The sequence below is a fragment of the Arachis ipaensis genome, chromosome B5 (assembly GCF_059453495.1).
Source record: "Arachis ipaensis isolate K30076 ecotype BB chromosome B5, ASM5945349v1, whole genome shotgun sequence".
Classification (NCBI taxonomy): domain Eukaryota; kingdom Viridiplantae; phylum Streptophyta; class Magnoliopsida; order Fabales; family Fabaceae; genus Arachis; species Arachis ipaensis.
Window position 1 is genome coordinate 124,824,283 of NC_142440.1, and position 14,377 is coordinate 124,838,659.

The following is a 14,377-nucleotide window of genomic DNA, read 5'->3' on the forward strand; positions in this document are numbered from 1 at the left end:
TTTAGCTTGGACAACATTGTCAGGGATGGCAAGATTGTTCCTAATGATGGGGATGATGATGATGAAGTCGATCCCCTCCCTGTGTCTTCTGCCAAGATGTCAGCGCCTACTGTTCCTCCTGCCAAGGTCGACCCTCCTGCTTCTGATTCTGACTGTCAGATTTTAAATTGGGACGATGATACTGTGGATGCTGTTCCTCTCCAGGCTCGCCCTCCTTCTCCTCAGACTGATGCTGCTAAGAAGCCTTCTAACCTTTAACTGATTTATGTTGGATATTTTTGTAGTTGGCCCAGCTTGTGGGCTTTAAAACTCTTTGGTTTATTTTGTTGACACTCTTTCTGGTTGCTTGTTTAGCAACATAATTTAAAAACACAACGAATAGCTTCTGAGCTTTTGGGTTTGACCCTGAGGCTTTTACGTCATATTTGCTTGCGCCTGTCTTGGCTTTTTTGAGGGCTTGTTTGCTTAGCTTTCTTGAACCGGTTTGTGGGAGACCGACTTCTTTGTGTCGATCTCTTCTAAGTTACTTCGTAATCCTCTTTTTTGGACCTTTGTCAGGTCTCTTTCTGGGATTACTTTTATAACTTTCCATTGTAGGAGACCGACTTTTTTGTGTCGATCTCTTCTAAGTTACTTCGTAATCCTCTTTCTTGGACCTTTGTCAGGTCTCTTTCAGGGATTACTTTTATAACTTTCCGTTGTAGGAGACCGACTTCTTTGTGTCGATCTCTTCTAAGTTATTTTGCAATCCTCTTTCTTGGACCTTTGTCAGGTCTCTTTCAGGGATTACTTTTATAACTTTTCGTTGTAGGAGACCGACTTCGTTAGGTCGATCTCTTTCTAGGTTATTTTTGTAATCCTCTTTCTTGGACCTTTGTCGGGTCTCTTTCAGGGATTACTTTTATAACTCTTTTTATTTTGGGCTGACTTTGTTAGGTCGAGCCCTTCTAAGTTAAAGTAATCCTCTTTAATAGGGTTGGTCAGACCTCTTTCCAGGGTTTACTTATAACTTGGGTTGACTTGGTCCGACTTCTGGACGTCGGCCAGTCTTTAAGTTATTATTTTAGCTATCCGTAAGACCTCGTCAGGTTCTTTTTTGGATTGCTTTCGATAACTTCTTACATTATTCTGTGTTCATTTTTGCCAATTTGTAGAAAGTGGTTGGCATCTTTAGATCGTCCTTTGGGTGAATCGCGCTTTCACCTTTATCGGAGGGTTTGTCTTTATCGTGGTCGTGCAGTGAAATTGTTTTTCACTTTCTGCCGACCTGTCGCTTTATAATCGGACGATGAATTCTTCAGATTAATGCATCTTGAATTCTTGTAGAAATATCTAAATAAACTTTATTCAAAGTAAAAGTGCAAATATATACATGTGAGAATTTTTTCATCCCTTCAAGTCGGATAGCGTCTGGGTCTCAACTTGGTGCCTCATTAAAAAACCTTTTCAGGAAAAAGAGTGCATCCAATAATGAGATCTATTACCTTCCTAACTGTAGTACCTTCTTAGGTTGCAAGCGTGCCATGATCTGGGAAGCTCTCGTCCGTTGAGTTCGGACAGTCCGTAATAGCCCTTCTCGAGTACTTCTACAACTCGGTAGGGTCCTTTCCAGTTTGCTGCCAACTTTCCATCTCCTGGTCGAGTTGTTCCGATATCATTTCGGATTAAGATGAGATCATTCTCTGCGAAACTTCTCGGCACTACCTTTTGATTATATCTGGAAGCCATCCGTCGTTTTAGTGCTTCTTCCCTGATCCGAGCTCTTACTTGGATTTCAGGTAGTAGGTCGAGTTTTTCCCTCTGAATTTGGGAGTTGGCTTCTTCATTGTAGTGGACTACTCTGGATGACCCTTCCTTGATCTCTACTGGGATCATTGCCTCCACTCCATATGCTAGTCAAAATGGTGATTCATTTGTGGTGGAGTGTGGCGTTGTTCGATATGCCCATAGGACTTGTGGAAGTTCTTCGGCCCAAGCTCCCTTTGCATCTTGTAGTCTCCATTTTAACCCAGCCAATATGACTTTGTTGGTGGCTTCGGCCTGTCCATTGGCTTGAGGGTGTTCGACGGAGGTGAACTGGTGCTTTATATTTAAGTCGGCTACTAGTCTCCTGAAGCTTGCGTCTGTGAATTGGGTGCCATTGTCCGTGGTGATGGAGTGTGGAACCCCAAACCTTGTGACAATATTTCTATATAGGAATTTTCGGATTCTTTGGGCGGTGGCATTGGCTAGGGGTTTTGCCTCAATCTATTTTGTGAAATAGTCTACCCCTACTATGAGAAATTTAACTTGTCCTGACCCCTGGGGGAAGGGGCCAAGAAGGTCGAGCCCCCACCTTGCAAACGGCCAAGGGGAAGTTACACTGATGAGCTCTTCTGGTGGGGCGATGTGAAAGTTGGCATGTTTTTGACATGGTGGGCATGTCTTTACAAATTCTGTAGCTTCTTTTTGTAGAGTTGGCCAATAAAACCCCGCCCGGAGTACTTTTTTGGCTAGAGCTCGTGCTCCGAGGTGATTGCCACAAATGCCGCTGTGTACTTCTTCTAACACTTCCTTTGTGTGGGAGGTCGGTACGCATTTTAGTAATGGTACTGAGATCCCTCTTTTGTACAGGATGTTGTTTATAATGGTGTAGTACTGTGCCTCCCTTTTTAGCCTTTTTGTCTCTTTTTCTTCTGTGGGGAGTGTTCCTGCTCTGAGGTAGTTAATTATGGGAGTCATCCATCCTTGGTCCTGGTTTGTTATGGCTAAAACTTTTTCCTCTTCCGAGATTAACGGGTTCTGTAACATTTCCTGGATGAGGCTTCTATTGTTGCCCCCTGGTTTGGTGCTGGCTAGTTTCGAGAGTGCGTCAGCTCGGGCATTTTATTCTCGGGGTATGTGGTATATCTTATATTCCCTGATTTGTCCGAGTTGTTGCTTGGTCTTATCTAAATACCTTTTCATAGTGGGATCTTTGGCTTGGTAGCTCCCTGTTATTTGTGATGTGACAACTTGCGAATCATTGTAGATGTTGAGTTTTCGAGCTCCAACCTCTTCAGCCAGCTTCAAACCAGCTAGCAGTGCTTCGTATTCTGCTTGGTTATTCGAAGCTGGGAACCCGAACTTGAGGGAGAGCTCAACTTGGGTTCCCTGGTTGCTTTCTATTATCACTCCTGCGCCGCTTCCAGTTTTATTTGAAGAACCGTCCACATAGAGATTCTACTCTGTGAGGGTTTCCCGGGCATCTGTGAATTCTGCAATAAAATTGGCCAGATATTGTGACTTAATGGCCGTCCGAGCTTCATATTGGAGGTCGAATTCTGACAACTCGACTGCCCATTATAGAATTCTACCTGCTAAATCTGTTTTCTGCAATATTCCTTTCAAGGGCTGGTTGGTGCGAATTTTGATGGTATGGGCCTGGAAGTAAGGGCGGAGTCGTCTAGATGTTAGAATGAGCGTATATGCAAATTTTTCTATTTTATGGTAGTTCAGCTCGGATCCCTGTAGTGCTTTACTAATGAAGTAGACGGGTTGTTGTCCGGTTTCGTCTTCTCTGACTAGTGCTGATGCTACTACCTTGCTTCCCACTGCGAGATATAATATAAGTGGTTCTCCTACTCGCGGTCGGGATAGGATATGTGGCTGTCCTAAGAATTTCTTAAAGTCTTGGAATGCTTGTTCGCACTTTATTGTCCATTCGAACTATTTTCCCTTTCTTAAAGTAGCATAGAAGGGGAGAGATCTTATCACAGCTCCTGCTAAGAATCGGGATAGGGCAGCCAATCTCCCGTTGAGTTGCTGTACTTCTTTGACACAGGTTGGACTTTTCATGTTGAGTATGGCCTGACATTTGTCTGGATTTGCTTCAATTCCTCTTTGAGTGAGCATGAAACCTAAGAATTTGCCTGCTTCTACTGCAAAGGTGCATTTCGTGGGATTGAGTCGCATGTCATGCTTCCTTATGGTGTCGAACACTTGAGCCAGGTCGGACAATAATGTCTCTTCGCTTTGTGTTTTTATTAGCATGTCGTCCACATAGACCTCCATGATCTTTCCAATGTGATCCGAGAAAACTTTATTCATTAGTCTTTGATAAGTAGCTCCTGCGTTCTTGAGACCGAAAGGCATCACGATGTAACAGTAGTTCGCTTTTGGTGTTAAAAATGAGGTCTTTTCTTGATCTGGTGGATACATGGGAATTTGGTTGTATCCCGAATATGCATCCATAAACGAGAGATATTTATATCCAGAGGAAGCATCTACCAGGGCGTCGATACTTGGGAGTGGGTATGGATCTTTTGGGCAAGCTTTGTTGAGATCGGTGTAATCGGTGCACATTCGCCACTTCCCATTTGATTTTTTCACCAAGACGACGTTGGCTAGCCATAGTGGGTATTTGACTTCTCTTATAAATCCGACTTCCAGCAGTGCCTGTACTTGCTCTTCCACAGCCTGGGATCGCTCTGGCCCAAGTTTTCTTCGTCTCTGCTGCATCGGTCGAGATCCTGGGTGTTCCGAGGGTTACCTGAAACTGGAGGACGATCTCGGATGAGGTCTTCTGTACTGGTCGGAGATGACGTGTCCGGCTGGCTGATGACGGCCGGAGCTGTTGTGTCCGACTTGTTGGACTTGCAGTACGGCTGATCCTTGGCCATCGGAGGGTGGGGGGTACCTGCAAGAGACTCCGATGCTTAAGTTAGCATGGGTATTAAACAGGTTTTATGTAGAATCAAAGTATGAGTTATACCTGGGTGCTCCAGTGTATTTATAGTAGTTGTTGAGTGACCTTTTTAGATAAGATAAGTTAGTTATCTTATCTTATCTTATCTTTGGGGTGAGATCAGCTTATCTTCAACGGAACCGCCCTTCTCTCTGTAGGCTTGGGCCACCTTTGGATTGGGCTGTGTTCCTTCATTTGGGCCCTTTACTGGGCTATTCTGTCGATTTGGCCGAGTTCTTTGTAAAGAAGTCGGTCCGCTTGACCTGAACAGGTCGGTCACTTTGCTACTGAACATCCCGGTTCGGATAGCTCGACCCAGGGTATGAACAGTGCCCCTGCTTGAGCTCAGTCTTCTTTTTGAGGCCGAGTTCTTGACTTCGGTCCTTCTTTAGTGAAGCCGAACTCAAGCATTTTGTCGATTCCTTTGTAGAAGCTTTTGAATGTAGAACGTTTTTCCTCTAAAAGCACGCGCTTTTATATCGGCGCTTTGGAAACGTGCGAAGGTTTAATGCCTTCATTGACATTAATTGCCCCGTTTCCCTTTGGCTCTTTTATTTTGATTTTAAAAACCCAGAAACGGTTTCTCTTCTTTCGCCCTTTTCGTAACTTCTTCGCACTTATTCCTTTATTCTCTGCATTTTACCCACATTTCAACTTTTCTTGCGTTGCGGCGTCTGAAGCTTCTGTTTTCGCCTGAGTTTCGCGTTTCTCTCTGTGATACTGCTTTTGTTTGTGCTTTTTTGCTCGTGAGGGGGCGATTCCAGATTTCGTCTTCCATCCTCACTTTCTTTGAAGCTTGCTGCTTTTTCCAGGTTGGTACTAGCTTTCTTGCTTCTTTCATAGCTTCGTCTTCAGTTTTTTAGTGAAGCTTTGATTTTGCATGTTTGAAGGTTTGAATCTTTTTTGTGGTCTTGTATTTGCTTGTCACTTGTAATGTGTTTTTCCTGACTTTTTTTATGCCTTCTCTTGGTATTTTCGTCGAGGCTTTCTAGGGTTTTATTCGTTGCTTCTGGTTGTTTCTTGTCTGATACCGATAGAAGATCTGCATCTGTTCCTCGCTTTGTCTAGTGATTTCTTTTTCTTCTGATTCTGAAAAAGTTTGCACCTTTGATGATTTCTACTTGGCATGCTTTTTGATTTTAGAAATGTTTTTTGCTTGGTAGACCGTAATGACTTTCTGTGTTTTACTTTGATGAAAAAATGTTTGTTGTTTGAATTCTTCCTGAGAGATGCTGGGGTGTGAGCTGTAGATTTTTCCTGAAAACTTTGCCTGATTATTGCCTCCAAAGGATGCCCCAGGACTTTGGTTTGAGTCTTGGGGTTTTCCTTTTTCTGCGTGTTCGTCTGTATCGTGTTTGAGTTGTTTTCTCCCTTGTCCGAGATGTTTTTAGTAATCCCATCTTCTTTTCTTACTTGTAGGATTAGTTGGCCTCATGTCTTCTCGCAATAACATTGTAGAGATGTCTTCCAGAGTTTCCGAGGGGATGTCCGATTGGCTGGACTCCCTTGTCTTGTTGTGTGTTTCCATTTTGGATGCTGAATTTTGCACAAAGCTGAGGAAGCGCCATAGGATTTGTGATAACAGTGCCCGCGAGGGGGATTATGAGCTTGTTGCTCCTGATTCCGATGAGAGAGTTTATTTTCCGACTTCCGTCGAGGGGGAACGTCCCTCTTTCTATGCTTATGAATACTTCTTCAGCCAATTAAACGTTACTTTCCCTTTTACTGCTTTTGAAACCGACTTGTTGTGGTCCTGTAATATTGCTCCGTCCCAGCTTCATCCAAACTCCTGGGGTTTTATCAAAATATTTCAACTTCTTTGTTAGGAGTTGGACATAGCACCTTCTGAAACTCTTTTCCTTTATCTTTTTGTCTCGGCCAAACCTGGAGGTTCCTGCAAAAAGAAAGCTTCCTGGGTTTCTTTTAGGTCGGCCCAGGGACATAAGGTTTTTGCCATGTATGATGAGTCGTTCAAAGATTTTAAGAACTATTTCTTTCGAGTCCGTGCCATTGAGGGGGTTCGCCCCTTCTTTCTTGATGAGAATGATGAGCCTGCTTTGCCTCTGGAGTGGCAAAAGAATGTAAGAGTGCCACGTTACACATGGGAAATGCTTAGTGAGGTTGAGCGAGCCTTTGTAGTTGTTCTTGAAGATTTGTGGGGGAAGCCTCCCCATCTGGACACGAAGAGATTTTTGAGTGATCCATCTTTGATTCGGGCTGCTTTGGGTACTGTCTGATTTTGTTTTTATACTTGCTCCCTAGTTTTGTTTCTCCTGTGTTGCAACTTGTCTTCTATGATTGACTTTTGTGTTTTTCAGAGATGTCAAAGAATAATGATTCTATGAGGGCCTATAAGAAAGCGAAGAAGGCGACCGCTGCTTTAAACATCTCGGCTAAGGCGGCCGGAGAGGGATCTTCTCAGTCTCCAGTTAAACCTCCTATACCAAGTTTGCCCGGGCCGAGGAAAGCAATTCCTACTCCTCGGGTTCGTCTGGTCGATCCTCCACAGTCTTCTGTTGCAGCTTCCGGTGCCCCTCCTAGTAAAAAACAAAAAACAATTGAGCCTTTCAACCTTGACGCTCCTGACTTTGATGCGGTTGAGTTTGTAGATCAACAAATCGGCCCTTATGGTGCTCTTTCTATGGATGATGTGTTGCTTCTTCATCACTTTGATTATATTACTCGGAGTGGTATCAAGTTGGCACACATGGGAGCGGCCCTATATCGAACTGCTCAAAGTCTTCCTCTCCATGCGACTTGACCCTCTTTAGCTTGGAGAACGTTGTCAAGGATGGCAAGGTTGTTCCTGATGACGAGGATGAGGATGATGTCGATCCTCCCCCTGCAGCCTCTACCAAGGTGTCGACTTCTACTGTCCCTGCCGAGGTTGGTCCTCCCGCTTCTGATCCCGACTGCCAGATCTTGAACCGGGATGACGGTACTGTAGATGCCGTTCCTCTCCAGACTCGCCCTTTGTCTCCTCGACCTGATGCTGCTAAAAGATCTTCTGACTCTTAGCTTTAACTTTTATTCCGGATGTGTAGTTGGCCCGGCTTGTGGGCTTTTTTTTTTTAAAACTCTTTACGTTTTGTTAGTTGCTGGTACTTTCCCGTTGCTTGCCTAGCAACTTTTGTTTTTATAAAAAACAAATGGTAGCATGCTTTAGCTTTTTTGAGGTAGGTTTTGGTGGCCTCCGAGGCTTTTATAACCTTGTAGATGATATCACGCTTTTTGTGCTTGACTTGGTATCTCTTTTTCTGTGAATATTGGAACCTTACAACTTAACCTTTTTTGGATTGCTTTTGTACTTTGTATCTTGGATCCTTTGTGGTTGTGACTAGGTAGGTCTAACTTGTTTTTTGGTTCGTTCTCGCTCCGGTTTGTATATCTGACGATTCGTAACCGATTTCTTCAAGTTGGTCCTCCGAGTTGTTTTCGCAGTCCATTTCTAAGTTATTTTTGTAATCCCTTTCCTGGATCTTTGTGAGATCTCTTTCAGGGACTTACTTTTATAACTTGTTCGTAGTAGGAGTCCGACTTGATTATATCGGTCTCCTTTAAGTTATTTGCAGTCCTCTTTCTTGGATCTTTGTCAGATCTCTTTCAGGGACTACTTTGATAACTTTTTAAGTAGTAGGAGTCCGACTTGGTTATATCGGTCTCCTTTAAGTTATTTGTAGTCCTCTTTCTTGGATCTTTGTCAGATCTCTTTCAGGGACTACTTTGATAACTTTTAAGTAGTAGGAGTCCGACTTGGTTATATCGGTCTCCTTTAAGTTATTTGTAGTCCTCTTTCTTGGATCTTTGTCAGATCTCTTTCAGGGACTACTTTTATAACTTGTTCGTAGTAGGAGTCCGACTTGATTATATCGGTCTCCTTTAAGTTATTTGCAGTCCTCTTTCTTGGATCTTTGTCAGATCTCTTTCAGGGACTACTTTGATAACTTTTTAAGTAGTAGGAGTCCGACTTGGTTATATCGGTCTCCTTTAAGTTATTTGTAGTCCTCTTTCTTAGATCTTTGTCAGATCTCTTTCAGGGACTACTTTGATAACTTTTAAGTAGTAGGAGTCTGACTTGGTTATATCAGTCTTCTTTAAGTTATTTGTAGTCCTCTTTCTTGGATCTTTGTCAGATCTCTTTCAGGGACTACTTTTATAACTTTTCATTTTGGGCTGACTTTGTCATGTCGAGCCCTTCTAAGTTAAAGTAATCCTCTTTAATAGGGTTGGCCAGACCTCTTTCCAGGGTTTACTTATAACTTGGGTTGACTTGGTCCGACTTCTCAACGTCAGCCAGTCTTTAAGTTATTATTTTAGCAATCTGTAAGACCTCGTCAGGTTCTTTTTTAGATCACTTTCGATAACTTCTTACATTATTTTGTATTCATCTTTGCCGATTTGTAGAAAGTGGTTGTCATCTCTAGATCGTCCTTTGGGTGAATCGCGTTTTCACCTTTATCAGACGGTTGTCTTTATTGTGATCGTGCAGTGAAATTGTTTTTCACTTTCTGCCGATCTGTTGCTTTATAATCGGACGATGAATGCTTCAGATTAATGCGTCTTGAAATCTTTGTAGAATATCTAAAATATATTTTATTTAAAGAAAAAGTGCAAATATATACATATGGGATTGTCTGAGTCTCAACTTGGTGCCTCATTAAAAAACCTTTTCAGGAAAAAGAGTGCATCCAATGATGAGATCTTTTATATCCTTTTTTCTAACTGTAGTACCTTCTGAGGTTGTAGGCGTGCCATGACCTGGGAAGCTCTCGTCCATCGAGTTCAGATAGTCTGTAGTAGCCCTTTCCAAGTACTTCCACGACTCGGTAGGGTCCTTTCCAGTTTGCCGCCAGCTTTCCTTCTCCCGGTCGAGTTGTTCCGATATCATTTCGGATTAGAATAAGATCATTCTCTGCAAAGCTTCTCGGCACTACCTTTTGATTGTATCTGGAAGCCATGCGGCGCTTTAGGGCTTCTTCCTTGATCCGAGCTCTTTCTTGGATTTCGGGTAACAAGTCGAGCTCTTCTCTTTGAAGTTGGGAATTTGCTCCCTCATTATAGTGAACTACTCTTGGCGATCCTTCCTCAATTTCTACTGGAATCATCACCTCTGTTCCGTATGCTAATCGGAAAGGGGATTCCTTCGTGGTGGAATGTGGCGTTGTTCGATATGCCCATAGGACCTGTGGAAGCTCTTCTGCCCAGGCTCCCTTTGTATTTTGTAATCTCTGTTTTAGTCCAGCCAATATGACTTTGTTAGCAGCTTCGGCCTGTCCATTGGCTTGTGGATGCTCAACGGAGGTGTACTGGTGCTTTATATTCAGGTCCGCTACTAGTTTTCTAAAGCCTGCATCTGTGAACTGAGTGCCATTGTCTGTGGTTATCGAATATGGGACCCCGAACCTCGTGACAATATTTCTATATAAGAATTTCCGGCTTCTTTGAGCGGTGGCATTGGCTAGGGGCTCTGCTTCGATCCACTTTGTAAAGTAATCTACTCCCACTATGAGAAATTTAACTTGTCCTGATCCCTGTGGGAAGGGGCCGAGAAGATCGAGTCCCCATTTTGCGAACGGCCAAGGCGAAGTCACGCTGATGAGCTCTTCTGGTGGGGCAATGTGGAAGTTGGCATGTTTTTGACATGGTGGACATGTCTTTACAAATTCTGTGGCTTCTTTCTGTAGGGTTGGCCAATAAAATCCCGTCCGGAGTACTTTTTTGGCGAGAGCTTGTGCTTCGAGATGATTACCACAAATGCCGCCGTGTATTTCTTCTAGCACTTCCCTTGTGTTGGAGGTCGGCACGCATTTTAGTAAAGGTATTGAGATCCCTCTTTTGTACAGGATGTTGTTTATGATGGTGTAGTACTGTGCCTCCCTTTTTAACCTCTTTGCCTCCTTTTCTTCTGCGGGGAGTGTTCCTTCTTTGAGGTAGTTGATTATGGGGGTCATCCATCCTTGGTCTTGATTTGTTATGGCCAGGACTTTTTCCTCTTCCGAGATTGATGGGTTTTGCAACATTTCCTGGATGAGGCTTCTATTGTTACCCCCTGGTTTGGTGCTGGCTAGTTTTGAGAGTGCATCCACTCGGGTATTTTGTTCGCGGGGTATGTGGTAGATCTTATATTCCCCGATTTGTCCGAGTTGTTCCTTGGTTTTATCCAAATATTTTTTCATGGTGGGATCTTTGGCCTGGAAGTTCCCTGTTATTTGTGATGTAACTACTTGTGAATCACTGTAAATGTTGAGTTTTTGAGCTCCAACCTCTTTAGCCAGCTTTAAACCAGCTAACAATGCTTCATATTCTGCCTGGTTATTGGAGGCCGGGAACCCGAACTTGAGGGAGAGCTCAACTTGGGTTCCTTTGTTGCTTTCTATTATCACGCCTGCACCGCTTCCAGTTTTATTTGAGGAACCGTCTACGTAGAGATTCCATTCTGTGGGAGTTTCCAGGGTATCTGTGAATTCTGCGATGAAGTCGGCCAGATACTGTGATTTGATGGCCATCCGAGCTTCATATTGGAGGTCAAATTCCGACAACTCGACTGCCCATTGTAGAATTCTGCCTGCTAAATCTGTTTTCTGCAATATTCTTTTTATGGGCTGGTTAGTTCTAACCTTAATGGTGTGAGCCTGGAAGTACGGGCGGAGTCGTCGAGATGTTAGAATAAGAGTATAGGCAAATTTTTCTATTTTCTGGTAGTTCAGCTCGGATCCCTGTAGTGCTTTGCTAATGAAGTAGACGGGTTGTTGCCCATTTTCGTCTTCTCTGACTAGTGATATGGCTATTGCCCGGCTCCCTACTGCGAGGTATAATATGAGCGGCTCTCCTTCTCGTGGTCGAGATAGGATAGGTGGCCGTCCTAAGAACTCCTTGAAGTCTCGGAAGGCCTGCTCGCATTCTGTCGTCCATTCGAACTGTTTTCCCTTTCTTAAAGTGGCATAGAAGGAGAGAGATCTTATCGCAGCTCCTGCTAAGAATCGGGATAGGGCGGCCAATCTCCCGTTGAGTTGTTGTACCTCTTTGACGCAGGTTGGGCTCTTCATGTTGAGTATGGCTTGACATTTGTATGGATTTGCTTCAATTCCCCTTTGTGTGAGCATGAAGCCTAAGAATTTGCCTGCTTCAACTGCGAAGGTGCATTTTGCGGGGTTGAGTCACATGTTATGCTTCCTTATAGTGCCAAACACTTGAGCCAGGTCGGACAGTAGTGTATCTTCGCTTTGTGTCTTTATCAGCATGTCGTCCACATAAACTTCCATGATTTTTCTGATGTGATCTGAGAAGACTTTATTCATTAGCCTTTGATAAGTAGCTCCTGCATTCTTGAGACCGAAAGGCATCACGATGTAGCAGTAGTTTGCCTTTGGCGTTAAGAACGAGGTCTTTTCCTGATCTAGTGGATACATGGGAATTTGATTATATCCTGAGTACGCGTCCATAAACGAGAGGTATCTGTATCCGGAGGAAGCATCTACCAGAGTGTCGATACTTGGGAGTGGGTATGGATCTTTTGGGCAGGCTTTGTTGAGATCGGTGTAATCGGTGCACATGCGCCACTTCCCGTTTGATTTTTTCACCAAGACGACATTGGCTAGCCATAGTGGGTACTTGACTTCTCTTATGAATCCTGTCTCTAGCAGTGCTTGTATTTGTTCTTCCACAGCTTGGGATCGTTCTGGTCCAAGTTTTCTTCGCTTCTGTTGTACCGGCCGAGATCCTGGGTAGACTGCCAACTTGTGGCACATTAGCTTGGGGTCTATACCTGGGATGTCTGCGACTTTCCATGCGAAGAGGTCGACATTATCTCGTAAGAATTGTATCAGTAATTCTTTTGAGTCTCCTCTTAGGACCGTGCCGATATTAGTTATTTTGTCCGGGGTGTCTCCGATCTGAACCTTCTCTACCTCGCCTTCTGGGTGCGGCCGGAGTTCTTCTCGTCGATGAGCTCTGCCGAGCTCAATTGTATGAAACGCTTCTCCTCTGCCCCTGAGGTTTAAGCTCTCGTTATAACAACGACGTGCCATCTTTTGATCTGCTTTTATCGTGGCTATTCCCTCTGTAGTTGGGAATTTCATGCATAGATGTGGAGTTGAGACTATTGCGCCAAGTTGATTGAGTGTTGTTCGACCTATTAGGGCATTATAGGCTGAACTTACGTCGACCACAATGTAGTCTATTTTGAGGGTCCTGGATTAGTTTTCTTTTCCGAAAGTAGTGTGTAGTGATACGTATCCCAGCGGTTGTACCGGGGTGTCTCCTAGTCTGAACAGATTGTTCGGGTATGCTCTAAGCTCCTTTTTGTCTAAGCCGAGTTTGTCGAAGGCTATTTTGAATAAGATGTCGACAGAACTCCCTTGGTCTACTAGTGTGCGGTGTAGATTAGCGTTTGCCAGTATAATAGTGATGACCATGGGATCGTCGTGTCCCGGGATTATGCCGGATGCGTCCTCTTTAGTGAATGTTATTGCCGGGATGTTGGGTGCTTCCTCCTTTCCCTCGACATGATATACCTCTTTGAGATATCTCTTTCGGGATGATTTGGAGATCCCACCTCCTGCGAATCCGCCGTGTATCATGTGGACGTGTCTTTCTGGTGTTCGAGGTGATCGTTCAGCTCGTCCATCATCTTCATCTCTTCGTCTTTTTCTTTGGTCTTCATCTCGGGTGGCCAGAAATTGATCTAATTTTCCTTCTCTTACCAATTTTTCTATGATATTTTTCAAGTCGAAGCACTCGTTGGTAGAGTGCCCTCGGACTCGATGGTATTCACAATATTCCTTCCGGTTTCCTCCTCCCCTTTTGCCTTTGAGTGGTCGTGCTGGGGGGATCTTTTCTGTATGGCAGACTTCTTTGTATACATCGACCAGGGATGCCTTGAGGGGAGTGTAGTTATGGTATTTTTTGATTTTCTCCCCCTGTCGATCTTCTTTCTTTTTAGAGTCCTTATCTTTGTCTCGGTAGGAGGCCCCAAATTTTGAAGTTTCTCCGAGCCGAGCGTTCTCTTCCATGTTGATGTATTTTTCTGCTCGTTCCTGTACTTCGTTTAAGGAGGTGGGTTACTTTTTGATATAGATTGGCTGAAGGGTCCCTCTCGTAAGCCATTGATGAGCCCTATGATGGTGGCCTCGGTTGGTAAACTTTGTATGTCCATGCATGTTTTGTTGAATCTTTCCATGTAGTTGCGGAGGCTCTCCCTGTCTCCTTGCTTGATCCCTAGTAAGCTGGGTGCATGCTTGGCCTTATCTTTCTGGATGGAGAATCTGGCCAGGAACTTTTTGGCCAGGTCGTCGAAGTTTGAGATGGACTTCGGAGGTAAGTTGTCGAACCATCTGATCGCCGTTTTCGTGAGAGTTGTTGGAAAAGCTTTGCAGCGAACGGCATCTGAAGCATCAGTAAGGTACATTCTGATTCTGAAATTGCTGTGATGATGGTTGGGATCTGTGGTGCCGTCATACAAAACCATATCCGGGAGCTTGAAATCTTTTGGAATCTTGGTCTTCATGATTTCTCTGGTGAACGGATCTCGTTCTTTGCGTGAATTTTCCTCAGAAGTGGTTCGTGGAGCCTTTGATTTGAGGTTGGCCTCTAATTGCTGTAGTTTTTCTTCTAGTTCTCTGCGTCGCCGTACCTCTCTTTGTAGATCCTTTCCGATCTCCCGTTGTTGCTGGG